The 15,298-nt window shown below is 36.4% G+C and overlaps 1 long non-coding RNA gene across 2 annotated transcripts in view; it reads left to right on the top strand.

Annotated features, from left to right (window-relative positions):
- LOC136826310 (uncharacterized) overlaps window positions 1–15,298 on the top strand; it is a 162,373-nt gene that overhangs the window by 14,664 nt on the left and 132,411 nt on the right. Inside the window, exon 1 of one of the 2 annotated variants that reach the window (XR_010849590.1) lies at window positions 2,680–3,083. The exons of the other annotated variant lie outside the window; for it this stretch is intronic. This is a non-coding gene — a long non-coding RNA (uncharacterized lncRNA). Of the gene's footprint in view, window positions 1–2,679; window positions 3,084–15,298 lie in introns of those variants that run through there. 2 annotated transcript variants of the gene reach the window in all.

Raw genomic sequence — 15,298 nt, forward strand, 5'->3', positions numbered from 1 at the left:
AACAAAAAAAAGATACTTAAGTGTGTAGAGTAAAAATGGAGAAGAAACGAAAGTGGTGTTGGTTAGAGTCAAAGAAGAAGGAGAAAACATAATGAGTGAAGAAGTAATTGGTTAAGAGTAAACGCCTTTCAACGTAATTAGTGTTGATAACATCTAAAACCTGCACATGGATTGCAAGGTTACGCTACAACCACCTAGTGTCTTCGGTTAACGTGTTATAAGCAAGTTACGTAACATTTGAACATTCTAGTGACTTATGCTTTAGAACATCTCTCAGGTATTTCATTGCATGTTTTGCAATGTTAGTATGAAAAACAATTATTCATCTCGTTGTTATTCAGGAATTTTATAGATAAGTTTTTTAAAATTTGAAGTCAAGTGTTTTCATGAGAGTGATTTTTCAGAGAGTGAAGAATTTGATAAATTCCTGAAACGGACTCAATTCTGTATTTACTCATTGCAAGTAGTTCTTATTCCTGTATTTCATTTTCTGTAAGATAGCGTTGTCATTAGTTATATGTAAAAAGTTATTTATTATCTTTATATCCAACTGTTGATGAAACAGTGCACATGAAATACAAATGACATAAAATGTGATGGGAGAGTTTTCTTTTAGTGATTGTGTAAGCTATATATCCAGTAATTGAAAATGTGTGAAAGCATATTTGAAGATGTTTTAAGTGTATACATGGTGTTAAATTGTACCGGTATGACCAGTGTTTTCGAGTTACAAAGATTATGTAAGGGTTTAGTTTTAAAGTATTTTGAAAGTGATGTTCAGGAACTAATTAGAAAATTATAGGCCATATGTGAAGAAGAAATGAAAACGTCTCTAAATGTTACACACATACACAGGCGCGCGCACTCACATACATGCATGCACAAACATGCAAACACACGCACACACACAATATATAAATACAGCATATATATATACGTGTGTCTTTATATATATATAATATATATGTATATGTCTGTCATAAATAATATATATATATATATATATATATATATATATATATATATATATATATATATATATATATATATATATATATATATATATATATATATATAAATCTCAGAATAGTACGTGATTTCTGCAGGCGAATGATTTCATCTCGCGCAAGCGATCTCACAGACCTCATATTGTGCAAAAGACGGACACGGCCCTTCGTCATTTGAAACCACATGGCATAACAGACTCGAGAATACTATTTTTGATCTTTATAACGGCCTCTGAGTCGGTTGGAAACCCCGACAGGTGTGGAGCACCTGTTCATCACCTGTGTTAACCACTCATTCCCGTTCCTCCGTTCCTGCGGGACAGGCCGCAGGTGGGACGACGAGATAAGCAAACAAAAAAGACAAAGAGCATCTGATAACGAGGTGTTATAGGCAAGGGCCATGATGAATAGCTGCTCCTCTGTCGAACCGCCCTCTCTGCGCGATAAGCACATAAAGACATTTCAAGGAGTGAAAACGTTATCTCTCTCTCTCTCTCTCTCTCTCTCTCTCTCTCTCTCTCTCTCTCTCTCTCTCTCTCTCTCAAATAGCAATCTCTCCCGCTCTTTCTTCTTTGTTATATATGACCATGTTTTCCATAAAAGTTTAATTCTCTCTCTCTCTCTCTCTCTCTCTCTCTCTCTCTCTCTCTCTCTCTCTCTCCCCTGATAATATTAAATTGCAATTCTCTCCCACTCTTTCTTTCTTCATTGAATTCTATGACTTTCATAATTATATGAACATTTAATCTCTCTCTCTCTCTCTCTCTCTCTCTCTCTCTCTCTCTCTCTCTCTCTCTCTCTCTCTCTCCTAATAATCTCAAAAAGCAATTTTCTCCCGCTCTTTCTTTCTTCTTTGTGATTTTTGACCTTCATTTTTTCATAAACATTTAATTTCTCTCTCTCTCTCTCTCTCTCTCTCTCTCTCTCTCTCTCTCTCTCTCTCTCTCTCTCTCTCCTAATAATCTCAAGTAGCAATTCTCTCCCGCTCCTTCTTTCTTCATTGTGATATATGACCTTCATTTTTTCATAAACCTCTCTCTCTCTCTCTCTCTCTCTCTCTCTCTCTCTCTCTCTCTCTCTCTCTCTCTCTCTCTCTCGATTTTGGTTTGTAGTGTTCTAGCTCGCGTCAGTACAGTTTGGCATTGTTTTATTTGTCTCCTCTTAGTCCTTGGATTATACCTGAAGCTTGTTAGTGTAGATGATTACAGTACTTCAGTAATTTGCCATACAAGGAATTAGTGCTTTGTACCCAGTTACTCTCTTATCCTTATGTCTTAATGAAATAGAACTGGCTACCAAATTATCCTCACACTCAGAAGGCCTTGAAAGGAAGAGAGAGAGAGAGAGAGAGAGGAGTGCCTTCATTCATGCACAAACACAAGGGACTGAAGCTTCGGAAAAGGGCTTCAGATACCCCTCTGTACCCAGTGCTTTCCCCTTCTATCCCGTTTATTCAATAAATGAAAGGAATCATTCCCGCTTGGCGCCACCGGATAAGCATGCCCGTCGAGTTACGAGGCCTTGGGATTATTCATTTGTAATGACTTCATAAGTGTTGTAAATGGTTGTTTCTCTCTCTCTCTCTCTCTCAGCGTAGAGAGAGCGAGAGAGAGAGAGAGAGAGAGAGTTGGCTGTGATATACGAAAGACCAAGGATGTTTGTGTATGGGGGCGGGGAAAGAGAAAGTGCTTGCGTGGAAGTGAACTATACTATGTAACTGTGTGTGTGTTGGTATGTGTGTGTGTATTTGCGCATGCGTCAACGCTCTCAGTCATCGAGCTGATTAGCGGAATGTGTTTGTGCAATCACTGCCTACATAAACACGTGCCTCGGTTTAAACTGAGATTTTATTATCTGCAGTTCTGCCTGTGTGGCTCCAACCGTGTTTAGTCAGGTTTAATTTTGTTTTGACGAGTTAATGAAAGAAGTTCCTTGCTTCTGTTTTTGCGGTTATTTCTGTAAGTGATTGAAGCTCGTTCCCTCGACATTCCAGGCTGCGAATTATTCATCCTATCAAGTGATGATGATAAGACCTTCGTTTTGAACGACTATCTCGATCTGCTGTTTCAATGGAAGGTAGTCTTGCTTTCCTCCATAAAAAAGTTATGCTAATAATCGGCTTTACAAATTATTCTTCTTAAGTGGAAAATTTGACGTATGATTCTGTCTGAGCGTCAGACTAAGACTTTGCCTATGTTACGCTTATGTTAATGGAGTCTTTGTAAACAGACTTTCTGTCATACTATGTATGTTAGAAACTACGAGTTTTTATGTAACTTCCATCCATTCATCAAGCGGAAGATGATTAAATAACACATCGTTTTAAATGATACGGCACATTAAATGATAAGAAGGTCTAGCGTCCTGTACCCTGATCCTATGCAGATAAATAGGTGCCTTTCTCTTATGTTTCATTATGTTGCATGTGTGCACGCATGCGTAGACACATACAGGCATCATTGTTTTTATTGTTAATTTATCTGTTTCTCGTGTATGGAGTTACCTCATGAGTCCTTCTTTTTATTTGCTTTTCTTCTATGGTCCTTCACTATTCATCAGTTTCATCTTTCATCAGCTGTTTTTCAACAGAAAGAGTGGTTGATCCATTTCTCTTTTCCTACTAATTCCTATTTACTATCATTTTTGTCTTACTATCCTAAGTAATGCCTTTTTTTTTGTAATCTGATCTTTCTGCTACCATGCGTCACCACAGTTTTTCGAAATCGCAATGCATATGCCTCAGAAAGGTATAAACAGTGTTCATAAGTCTGTGTAGGTTTCAATCCAGTCAGAGTTACGCTGACTAGAAATATGAGATTCTGTCAGAAAACTACTGTTTCATTGTTAAGTTTTATTCCGTCACGTTTTGATGCATCCACTCTTTATTTATGCCGTTTGTACACTTTTCAGTCATCTTCCTCACGTGTGTTGTCAACTGACGCTCTTTGTCTTATACAATTGGTTCGTTTTCCTGTAAACCTTATATCTTTTCCGTTGAAATTTTTATAAGACCGAACCAACCGAATAGAAATATAATCCCTCGGCCAATTTCCCTTACAACATGACATACTTCTGATTTTCCACGCAGTGTAAACTGAAATTAATCCTATTAGCTGTACGCCATAAACCTCCGCAGAGAACAGCCTTCTCCTCGTGTGTAGTGTTTAATGTTCCCTCCAAACCACAAATCACAAGACTGCACATTACCAGAGGGCTCTGAACTTACGTAACATCTTCGCTATACTGAGTGTTGCTGTGGCAACGCCATTGCTGAAGTCACTCTCATTCTTCTGCTTATTCAGTAAGTTACAAATTTGGACACGTTTGCACAGTATAAGTTACAGAATTTCAAGCTTATAGTAATTGTTAAAGCAATATTCCTTCAGTAATGGCTGTCAATAACATTTAATTTTCATGTGAATTATCATTAGGGTTAAGACGCCTAATCTGATACTTTTCTTTATGCATCTCGCCTTATTTTTCAATGTAATTTTAGCAAATTATCATATGTTTAAACTTAACCTTTATGTATCGCGCACATTACGTACAACTGATAACAAGTGGATAGCCTCTAAGGAAATTATGCCCGAAAGTTTAATAGAATCGTGCATTAGGGAAAAAGGACTGTGATAACTTCATTAATATCAGCTGGGTTTATATATATAATATATGTACTAATGAAGAATATTAATAACACAAGCAGGTTATCAAGCATTACCATTGTCTGACAGTTATATGTTTATCTTACCACGGGATCTTTATGACTGTTCATTTTTCCTTAGCACTTGCACCTCAACCCTGATGGGCTAGTTATGGTCCAGTCAGCATGCTCGTCATGTTAAGTTTCATTGCACCTCTGATAACATAAACTGGGAGTTTGTACTTAGCAGTTAGTCAACTATGATGGTTGCACCCTGGGTGGAGATGGGCAAACAATTTCTGGAGCCCTTCCAAATTGGGAATTTGCATGGTGATATCCAATATATATATATATATATATATATATATATATATATATATATATATATATATATATATATATATATATATATATACATATGCATGTGGTTATGTATACATGCATAACTACACGCAATCACACACACACAATATATATATATATATATATATATATATATATATATATATATATATATATATATATATATATATATATATATATATTCACATATATATATAATATATGTATATACATACATTTGTGTGAGTGCGTGTAGTTATGTATGTATGTATGTATATACGTAGGTTACTTTTTGGAATTTTACTCTTAACTTTTGCAACAGCAGTACGCGGTAATTTTGCACCACAAAAAATGGCGAGACTGCTAGAATTTTCATTTGGCAGCATCTCATGACTGAAAGTGCGGCTGCTGTCATCCTCAGGAGAGGAGAGGCATTCACCATTTAGGGAATAGTGCATTTATTTCCCTAAAGCATTGGCACTGCCGAAGGTATATATTTCCAGGTCGCATGACTTGCAATTGGCCCCAATGAAAACAGGCTTATTTGCCATTTGTCCGACATGTTATCTTACCAAGTGGTTTTCAGCCCTGGACTAACCGTTTTGGACGTTTTCCACACAAGGGGTTCATCCACGATTTGGTTATTAAAGTATGAACATGGCTGTAACCATTTCCGTGTCTCATCTCTGGATCCTCCGCCCTTCCAAGTTAAGGGATTCGATGGTGAATACGCACACATACATACGTACATTCATGTACATAGAGACACCCACATAACAGACACATACACACACACATAAGACACACACACAGATATATATATATATATATATATATATATATATATATATATATATATATATATAAATATATATTTATATATATATACACATATATGTATGCACATGTAAACAGATATCATGTAATTTGTCTTCTTTTTTCTATTTACAAAAGATCAGGTTACTGCGCTCCTTATGTTACATAACCAGTAAGAGAGAGAGAGAGAGAGAGAGAGAGAGGTAGAGAGGTTTCTCTCATTCCGTTGAGAACTTATGGTTACATTCGTGACTTAGAAAGTGTTTAATAACGTACCTCCTGATTTCATCAGAGCGAAAACCGCACTTAATTCCAAACTAACAAAGATGAATCGTTATTTACAACGCGCTGTCTGAGGAGACAGTTCGTTTTAATCAAGAGCTTTATGACGATGTCCTAATACCCATATGAAATTGCCATTAGGCAAATTTTGCAAAGATAATTGCACCATTGTGCACTGCGACAGGCTTGTAATTTCCCGAGCGAGCCCTCTGCAACCGTTGTTTATTCTGCTTGGGTAATTACATCTCTAATTAACCATATAAATACTTCGTTGTAGCTTCACTTGGACCAGTGGCTAGATGAGTCGAAAAGTGGCTAGATCTTTTTGTCCTTCTGTTTGTGATTTTTGCATAAAGAGCGCCATGATACCAAACGCATCCCGCCATTCAGCTCCTGCCGTATTATGGTACGAAACACTTACAGCAAATTAGCTCATTCTCCTCCCCCCTCCCCTTCTCCCCCCACATCTCTCTCTCTCTCTCTCTCTGTATCCACCTACCATCCCCCCCCCCCCTCCTCATCTACTCCATTGATGTGCTTTGCTTGTGGATGTTACGGCGAATTGAGGAGTCTGTTTTCTTTAACGATCGTTACAGACTTGGCAAAGTTATTCCGATTTGCTTAGAGTATTGACGATAGATAAAAAGTCACGTGTTTCGCAAACCAAATACCGTTCTTGAAGCTGAAGGGGACTGAATGCCTCGCAGTTGTAAATCTACAGTCGGTCGGTATACTTTATTGCGGACTGGTCATGAAAGGAGCTTTGTCCTCTTAATCTCACAACAGTATAGGATGTCATCTCTCTCTCTCTCTCTCTCTCTCTCTCTCTCTCTCTCTCTCATTTTCGTGGGTCTGTATGTATGCGTGTTTGTTTAAGTATATATAATGGAACAGCAATAGTTAAAATGTCTGCATATATGTTACTGGATATACACATATTTTGTGGTTGTAAAATATCCCGCCTTAATAACGATTGTTTTAAAGAGTATAGCCCCAAACGGGCCCCTTCCTTCCCAAAATTGCTAAATATATAAAATTAGGTATGTTCAACTGCAGGCTACTGTCATATTCCACAACTGAAATGGCAACGGAGAGAGAGTGTTCCTGTTGTTATCCAAGTTTAATTCTCCGTGAGGTAGAGATTAATAGTCTGTGACATTTCAGTAGATTCAGGGACCAAAAAACTACACAATTCTAAATCCTACAGAATTATTCTTACGTTGATTAGGGGTCGCTTCCTGGCGGAAGAATACGACTAACTTGGTGTCTCTACCCAGAAAATACGTTGAGAATGCCCAAGTGGACTTGCTCTTGATTCATGTGCCAAGAGAAAATTAGATTCCATTCTGTAGCTTTAGAATGATCGTACTGGTAAGTTGTGTCCTGTTGACGACGAGACATTTGCTTGTTGAATATCAAAGTCTTGGAGACAAGGGAAGGCGTGTCAATTCTGAGACACCAAATAAGTATTATCGTCCTTTGGGAAGGTTCTTGGAGGGGGTATTTTCAATTTTAGCAGCCATTTTAAGACTGTTAAAAAAGCTAAGCTTTTTCTTGTTTTTATTACTTGGTTTTATTTTTCCGTGAGTTGTAAGTGGCTGATAGTAATGTACAATGTTTTGGCATTCATGAGCATAATTGAAAATGCCTATACAGACTTGTAAGATTGGACTTATATTGTAGAAAATGTTTGGACTAATTTTTTTTTTATTATTTTCCTATTAGTTCGTTTACTAACCTGGACGACCTTTGAGTTTGTACGTTCTTCAACATTGCTTCTGCCCTCACAAGAGCACTGTTTTTACTTTTTTTTTCTTTTTATCTCTGAATCTCACCTTCTCATCCACTCAAGTCCAGTCTTAAGTCCTGACACTACGTATTCTGAGTATTTATTTTACGATTCTCCAGCTGAGTCAAGTCTATTTTAATAGTAGCGAGTTTGCTCTCAAAGAAATTTCACCGTTTTGTTAATGCTATAGTACAGAACTTTAAAAAATGACTCCCATGTTGTCCATAAATCAGCTTTTATACTAATCCACTCCACTATGTGAATATTTATTTATAAAACTGTTATTGTTTACATTCATTAATGACCATCAATTCCATTAGCCGTGCCACTTTTGCATTTATAACTATTACTTGGCATCACTTGTGAACATGGCCAGCTTTTATCAAGGATGTTTTCAGATGTATATGCACTTGTGCTGCCAAATTACCTATTCTTAATTAAAATATCTTGTATGAAAGCATCCTTTGCACAGACTCAAGTATACCGTTTTACAGGTTTTTGAATAGTGTTCTGTGCTTGCCCGCAATGTGCTTCATTTAAAAATGTCTGTTCACTATTACGTATAAGTCATTGTGAGCGTTCGAGACATTGCAGCCTCATCTTGATGCAAACCTTTTTATGACTAGCAGCTCCTAATGTATCACATACGAACCAGTTTCAAGTGATACACTCCTCACTCAGGTGTGTATGTTTGCACCAGACCACTCTCCATTCCTGCTCGGTATTGCAAGGAATGATCATCACAAGGATTAACAGAGTACTCTATTAATCCTGGATCATCACCATGCAATAATCGTGAAATTGCTCCTCTCTGTAAGTCGCAAAAGTAATATATAGCTTGCATCTTTTCTAACAGATTGATTCTTACCCACCTGGTTATATCACTTGCAAAACTTTTCACTCTATCTTCCAGATTCTGCAAGTAGTGGCGGCGTGTGCCGGTTTCAGGATTCCTGCATTGCTTGAGCACAAGGATGTTACATTGACCACCTGACTCTCCCACCACCTTAACTTCGTTGGTTCCACTCATTTTTCAGGTTGATTTTGTAAGCCTAGCCCCCTATATTTTTGCCGCCCCCCCGCCCCCCAACCCCGTTTATGTGAAGTATTAGAACTCCTTTATTGCAATATCATAGAATTTTCACTTGACATTGTGGCATTTTCGTTTGATTATTTTCACGGGATGAAGATATTTTTTCATATTTCTCTATGATATCAATGAAAATTTTGTTTAAGTCATTTTCTTTCTCACCCGATACGTTGAGGAATGGGCTGCTTAAACGCTTTGTATTTCATGTATCGTTGTATATGATCATTACTTTTCTCACACACATAAGCTGCGACACTCCATCGTTGGCTTCTTGCCAAGCTTTTAAATGAATAAGAGTTTTGTCTTTTTCTAAGAGTTGTTGTAAGCCGCTTATGTACTCTTTTTATTTGCTCTTAAAACAAAATTTTAATTACTTAATCAAATACTTTTACTTTTAATTTACGGTTATTATTATTATTATTATTATTATTATTATTATTATTATTATTATTATTATTATTATTATTATTATTATAAGGTACTGTTTGGTTGCAGCCGTTCAATATTAAAACCTTTGATCTCGTGTATCTAAATTTTGTGTGTTGTTTTGTATCAATCTTTTCCATCTCTTAGCTGAAGTAGAGAATTATTATTATTATTATTATTATTATTATTATTATTATTATTATTATTATTATTATTATTATTATTATTATTATTATTATTATTATTATATCCGTTAAAAAAAAGTGCGTATTTTCCGTGAGCAAAAAGAAAGAAAGCGATCTCTCCCAGTGGAAATTTTTGACGAGCAGGAATTGAGAGTAATAGAGAGGCATCTGATACCCGAGTAAAGGATGGCCCTTCTTGCCCGCTGGTGCGCGTGACGAAAACGTACCCACACGACTGCGCAGGCGTGAAAAGTCACCCACCTTCATTAATTAGACTGTTATAGAGCCCTACCAGCAATTCATTCTCTCTCTCTCTCTCTCTCTCTCTCTCTCTCTCTCTCTCTCTCTCTTAACAGAGCAAAATCTTGAAGAGAATTTGCTTCAGTTCATATATTGATACATATGATCTCTCTCTCTCTCTCTCTCTCCTGAACCAAGATCTTAATGAGTATTTGCTTCAGATCAGATCTTACAACAAAACATACGCTCTCTCTCTCTCTCTCTCTCTCTCTCTCTCTCTCTCTCTCTCTCTCTATATATATATATATATATATATATATATATATATATATATATATATATATATATATATATATATATATATATATATATATATATATATATATATATATATATATATATATATATATATTTATATATAATATATATTATATATATATATTATATATATAACATATTTATATAAAATATATATATATATATATGTATATATATATATATATATATATATTTATATATAATATATATTATATATATATTATATATATAACATATATATATATATATATATATATATATATATATATATATATTTATATATATAATATATATTATATATATGTATATATATAAAGCTTAACAACACAATATCACGTACAAACTAACATACAGACAGTTGAAAAACTGTCGTGCCTGAGAGGAGTAAGAGCCTTAACTTCATTTGTGAAAAAGGATTTGTACCTCAATTAACAAATTTTGTTTTTGGCATGCAAGTGGGCTCGCAACTGTGCTGTGAAGACCAGACAGACAACAGTCTTTAAAATCTATGTATTCTATATATTATTCTTAAAAAGAAACAAGGAAATTTGAACAGGCCTCTATATTTTCGGCCAGTGCACATTGGCCCACGTCTCAGTGTGTATTGGCAGAAATATAGTGGCTTATTGAAATTTCTTTGTTTCTGTTATATAATTACTTTCAAATGAATATGGATGATCAGTTTATACATTCCTAGACTAACATTCATATTCTAAAAAAGAATTTGTTTTATAAAACTGAACTCAGTAACATCTCTCCCAAACCATCATATTAGAATGAATCAGGCTTTTAGCACTTGTTTGACTGCAGTGTTGTACTGTGTGCATCATATACATTTTTGTGCTGTTTAGTTTCTTTAGTATTGTCAGGAAAGTTCTTTATATAGTCATTTTTTCTTTTATTAATATTATTGTTCCTAAATGTCACATCAACTCTAAAGTTTCCGCTTAAGTTGAGATTATCTTTAAAATTATTGCCTTATGGGAGAACAAGCAGTTTTTGTGCTATTCTTCTGCTTTTATTATAAAAAAAATCTGTTATGCTGCTCTTATTGCAGTTTCTGTTTCAATTTTAGTATATTTTCATTCCTTGTCCCTTCTCCTAATTACATCTATTTCATAATCATCAATTTATATTCATAATTTGTATATACTGTATATTGCTCTTAAAAACATCGATGTAAAATGAACGGTTCTTTTTATTATTGCGACCAGAATAGAAATGTACATGGACAGAAATATTGTTAGATTTTATGTATACACTAAATTTAAAACCATTATTAGTTCTATGCAACACGCAATCCAGAAACATGGGCTACAATCATTTTCCATACAGTAGTGAATCTTATCGATGATGTAATTCATGTAATTTACCAAAGACGGTATATAATTATATTTGCATTTTCGTTCCCTGGCGAAAAAAACAAATCTGTTGCCGACATAGTAAAATATATTTCGTTGTGTGGAATAATTTCGCATGATAATCTGAGTGAAAAAGAAAGATTACACTTACAGATTGCTTAAAACCTTAGTTGTATTTCGTGATGTATTCACATATAAATTATTTTACATATTTTTAATAATTTCTTTTAAGCTTTTAGTAAAGAATGGCATATCCAGCTCTCCACTGTCTCCAAGTTGCAAATAAATATTTTAACTTTGATAATGATTCTACATCATAGCTCGCCAGAGAAAATTGTGTTCTCACTGGCATCATTTATTTTATGCCCTCTCTGGTGAAAGTCTTCATTTCCATGTTTTTCCTGTTGTTGTATTTTTTTTTTTTTTTTTTTTTTTTTTGCATAAGTTAGCGGTCTGCCACTTCCTTGAATTATCAATGTACTAACTCGTGGGTCTTCCACCCTTCTCATCACACACTGAAACCAGTTCAGTCTTTGAGTTCTTAAACTATCTTCTGGCCTCTGGACTTTGTAGTAATAACTGTTTCTTTTGTAAGTAGTCATGTCCCTGCTGCATACTTGAGCAACAGGTCTGTCACAAATTTTTGTCTTATTCACGAATGAAATACTCCTCATGACCAATAGTCTAGGAATCTATTTCCACATTATCTAAGCCACTGTTCCCCTCTTCCTGCCGTACATTTGATTCTGTTCTTACACTTACAATCCAGTAAATTACTCAAGTGCAAGAAACTTTCTACGTCATCTACTCGAACATATTTTTCATTTTTAGTTTTCTGTAAAAGAAAACTATTGAGATGCTTTTCTGTCCGTCCGCACTTTTTCTGTCCGGCCTCAGATCTTAAAAACTACGGAGGCTAGAGGGCTGCAAATTGGTATGTTCATCATCCACCCTCCAGTCATCAAACATACCAAATTGCAGCCACCTAGCCTCAGTAGTTTTTGTCTTATTTAAGGTTAAAGTTACCCACGATCGTGCGTCTGGCACCACCAAGTCCAAATTCCGGAGGCGTCGCCGACGTACCTTCACTTGACCGCATCTGGGGAGCAACTGAGTTCTACCCGGTCGTAGCTGAGAATTTCATACTGCAGCACATCGAGAGTTTCGTACAGCATTATGCGCTGTACAGAAAATTCGACTGCGCCGAAGAAACTTCGGCACATTTTTTACACGTTACATTATCAGCTCCTCTTTTAGCCTACAAGCCGTATATCATGAGCATTTCCTGTGACACCATCTTTACATGAAATTCACTCCTGCAGTATTATGCCCTTCGTATATATTTGGCCACTTTCTGACTACACCTTTTCCGCCCCTTCCTTTTCACCAACCACAGTGCTGATTCTTCTTACACTGATTTCCAGTCTTCTGTTATCCATTCCACTCTTCCATTCTTATATCATTTCCTTTCCCTCTGCAATCAATATTAGGTAACCTTCAAACTGAATCTGCCAAGGGACCCAGTTTTCAGTTCTCCGGTAGCTCTCACCATTACGAAGCTGTAAACCATCTTTGTACTTCCACTTCCTTGATTCATTTTGCACCTTTTTTTATTGAGCTTTTACTATCCATTTGTTATTTCTAGCATGATGCTATTCCTATCCATTTTGTTGTTCTTATCCGTTTTGCTATTCACTATCTATTTTATTATTGTTTGTTGTTTCTGGTGTAATAAGAACTGATTCCACTCTTTCTACATTTTCCTTCAGTTTGCACTTTCCCTGGACGCCATTTACACCCTATGCTGTCTGTTCTCTGCCAGAGCTGGAGGAATCTCTCCTTTTCTTCAGTTACCTGCGGAAATCTTCTACTTTTGATGTTTGTCTTTTCCCCGATGTTACTACTTTTGTTGCATTTTGTATTAATCCCTTTAGAGGTTCCCACCGGCTATTTTTTATTTTAATTTTGCTGAATCTTTTCCACATTTCTTCCTTACTTCCTCATGTATCTGGTTTCTATTTTTTATATTTTTTCACTGTCTTTGACGCCCTTCTCTCCCTCACTATCGCTCAGTGCATACCAACCTGTGTTGTGTTATGCTTACCCCAGATGTTACAGGAATGCACTATTTTCTATGGTATTCTTTTTTTCTTTTTTCTTTTAACGTGCTTTTTTCCCATTTTTGTATGGGGTAAGCACGATGCCTTCTTTTGAAGGACTTTTGATTTGGCTTTGGGGTAGACCGTAGTCTCGATCGGCTGCCCTGCCTGACATCGCTTAGACCCCGGTAGCGTATGGTACGTGTTTCATACCAGACCCAACGCCCTTTCTCCCAGCAGCGAGAAGTTGTTGCGCGGGTAGGTCGAGAGTTCGAGACGTGTGAGATGTTTGTTATGTTTTTAGATGTTGGAGTGGCTTTGTTTTTGTGTGTGTCTTTAGTCTGTAACACCCATTTGCTTTTTAAGCAAACCTATCCGTTGATTACATACATAATCCCGGGGTGTCTACACGGATAGCAAAGTGTCCGCCTCTCTGATCAGTCGGCTGCGGATTTGAACCCGCACCACAGACCGCTACGAAGTCCGAAGCTGCTGCTGTAACCGACTGTGCCATCGAGGCACTATTTTCTTTGGTATGCTTTAATTTAATCTGGAGATTGGTTTTTGGTGCCTCGAAGTCTCCTCCCTTATGTGGCATATACCTCTAGGACTTCTTGAATGCAATGTTCAAAAACTATAGTTCTTGGTTATGCAGATTCCCAGTACCATTGCTCCTCAGGGGTTTCTCTTCCCAATGTTAAACCCTCCCCCTCCCATCGTATCTTCTAATCCTGCCCTTACAATATACATTTAAGTCTCCAGTAATATACCATTCGGAAGCGGCGCTATGGTCACTATAGCTGACAATATTTCCTAAAACTTGTGTGTCTCTCTGACACATCTCTATTTTTTGTCTCTAGACTGATGATACCCTGGACTATATTGCGAAAATCCAGTGGAAAACTAGAATATTCAAGTCTTGGAATTTTGAATGTGCATGGATGTGATGTAGAAGTAAGGAAATGTATGTGATTTGCAAAATGAAAGAGGAATTTGCACAAATAGGAGGACAAAGCATGAAGCGAGTTGTACTTGGGAAGGGGAACGAACCGCTTTTGGATATAATGGTGAGAAGAGGAATTACTGGAGGTTTATGTCATCATTCTTTGGTTGAAGAAGTTTAGGCAGGTAGCAGTTTGACGTTGCCGACCTTAGAATTTTCAGTTTCCTTTTCTCTGTTGAAATGTGACTCCCCCGGATGCCTTGCCTGGTGTAGTCTTACATCTAGGACAGAATTTGCCTGACACTTTGTACACCTTTGATGTAGTAATCTGAAATATTTTAGTATTCAGTTTGTTTCTTAATAATTCATCTCAATTAGTCAATGATAAGACCTTGATTTCCACCCAGTTTGCCTTTTAGATCTTGAATAGTGATAAGAACAGAGAGGACGTGTTGTGGAAACTGTGGTGCATGACGTTCACTTGAACATGATGTACGGTGCCACATGATTAGTTAATGAGAAAGCTGTGGGTTGCCTTGATGTTGCTTACGATGTCTTGTAGGAGATTATGGGTGCCACATATAATGATTAAGCTGCTCAACATTCTAGTTTCTGGCACATCACCTTGCAATGGAACACCTACTCTTTTTCTCCACATTCCATCAGGAAAATTAAAACCCAATACCAATACATCTGGAATGGGTGAGCCCAGTGAATGAATTAATGATGATGTTCTCAAAGGCCTGCGTCGACGGCAGAT

The sequence above is a fragment of the Macrobrachium rosenbergii genome, chromosome 40 (genome assembly GCF_040412425.1).
Source record: "Macrobrachium rosenbergii isolate ZJJX-2024 chromosome 40, ASM4041242v1, whole genome shotgun sequence".
Taxonomy (NCBI): domain Eukaryota; kingdom Metazoa; phylum Arthropoda; class Malacostraca; order Decapoda; family Palaemonidae; genus Macrobrachium; species Macrobrachium rosenbergii.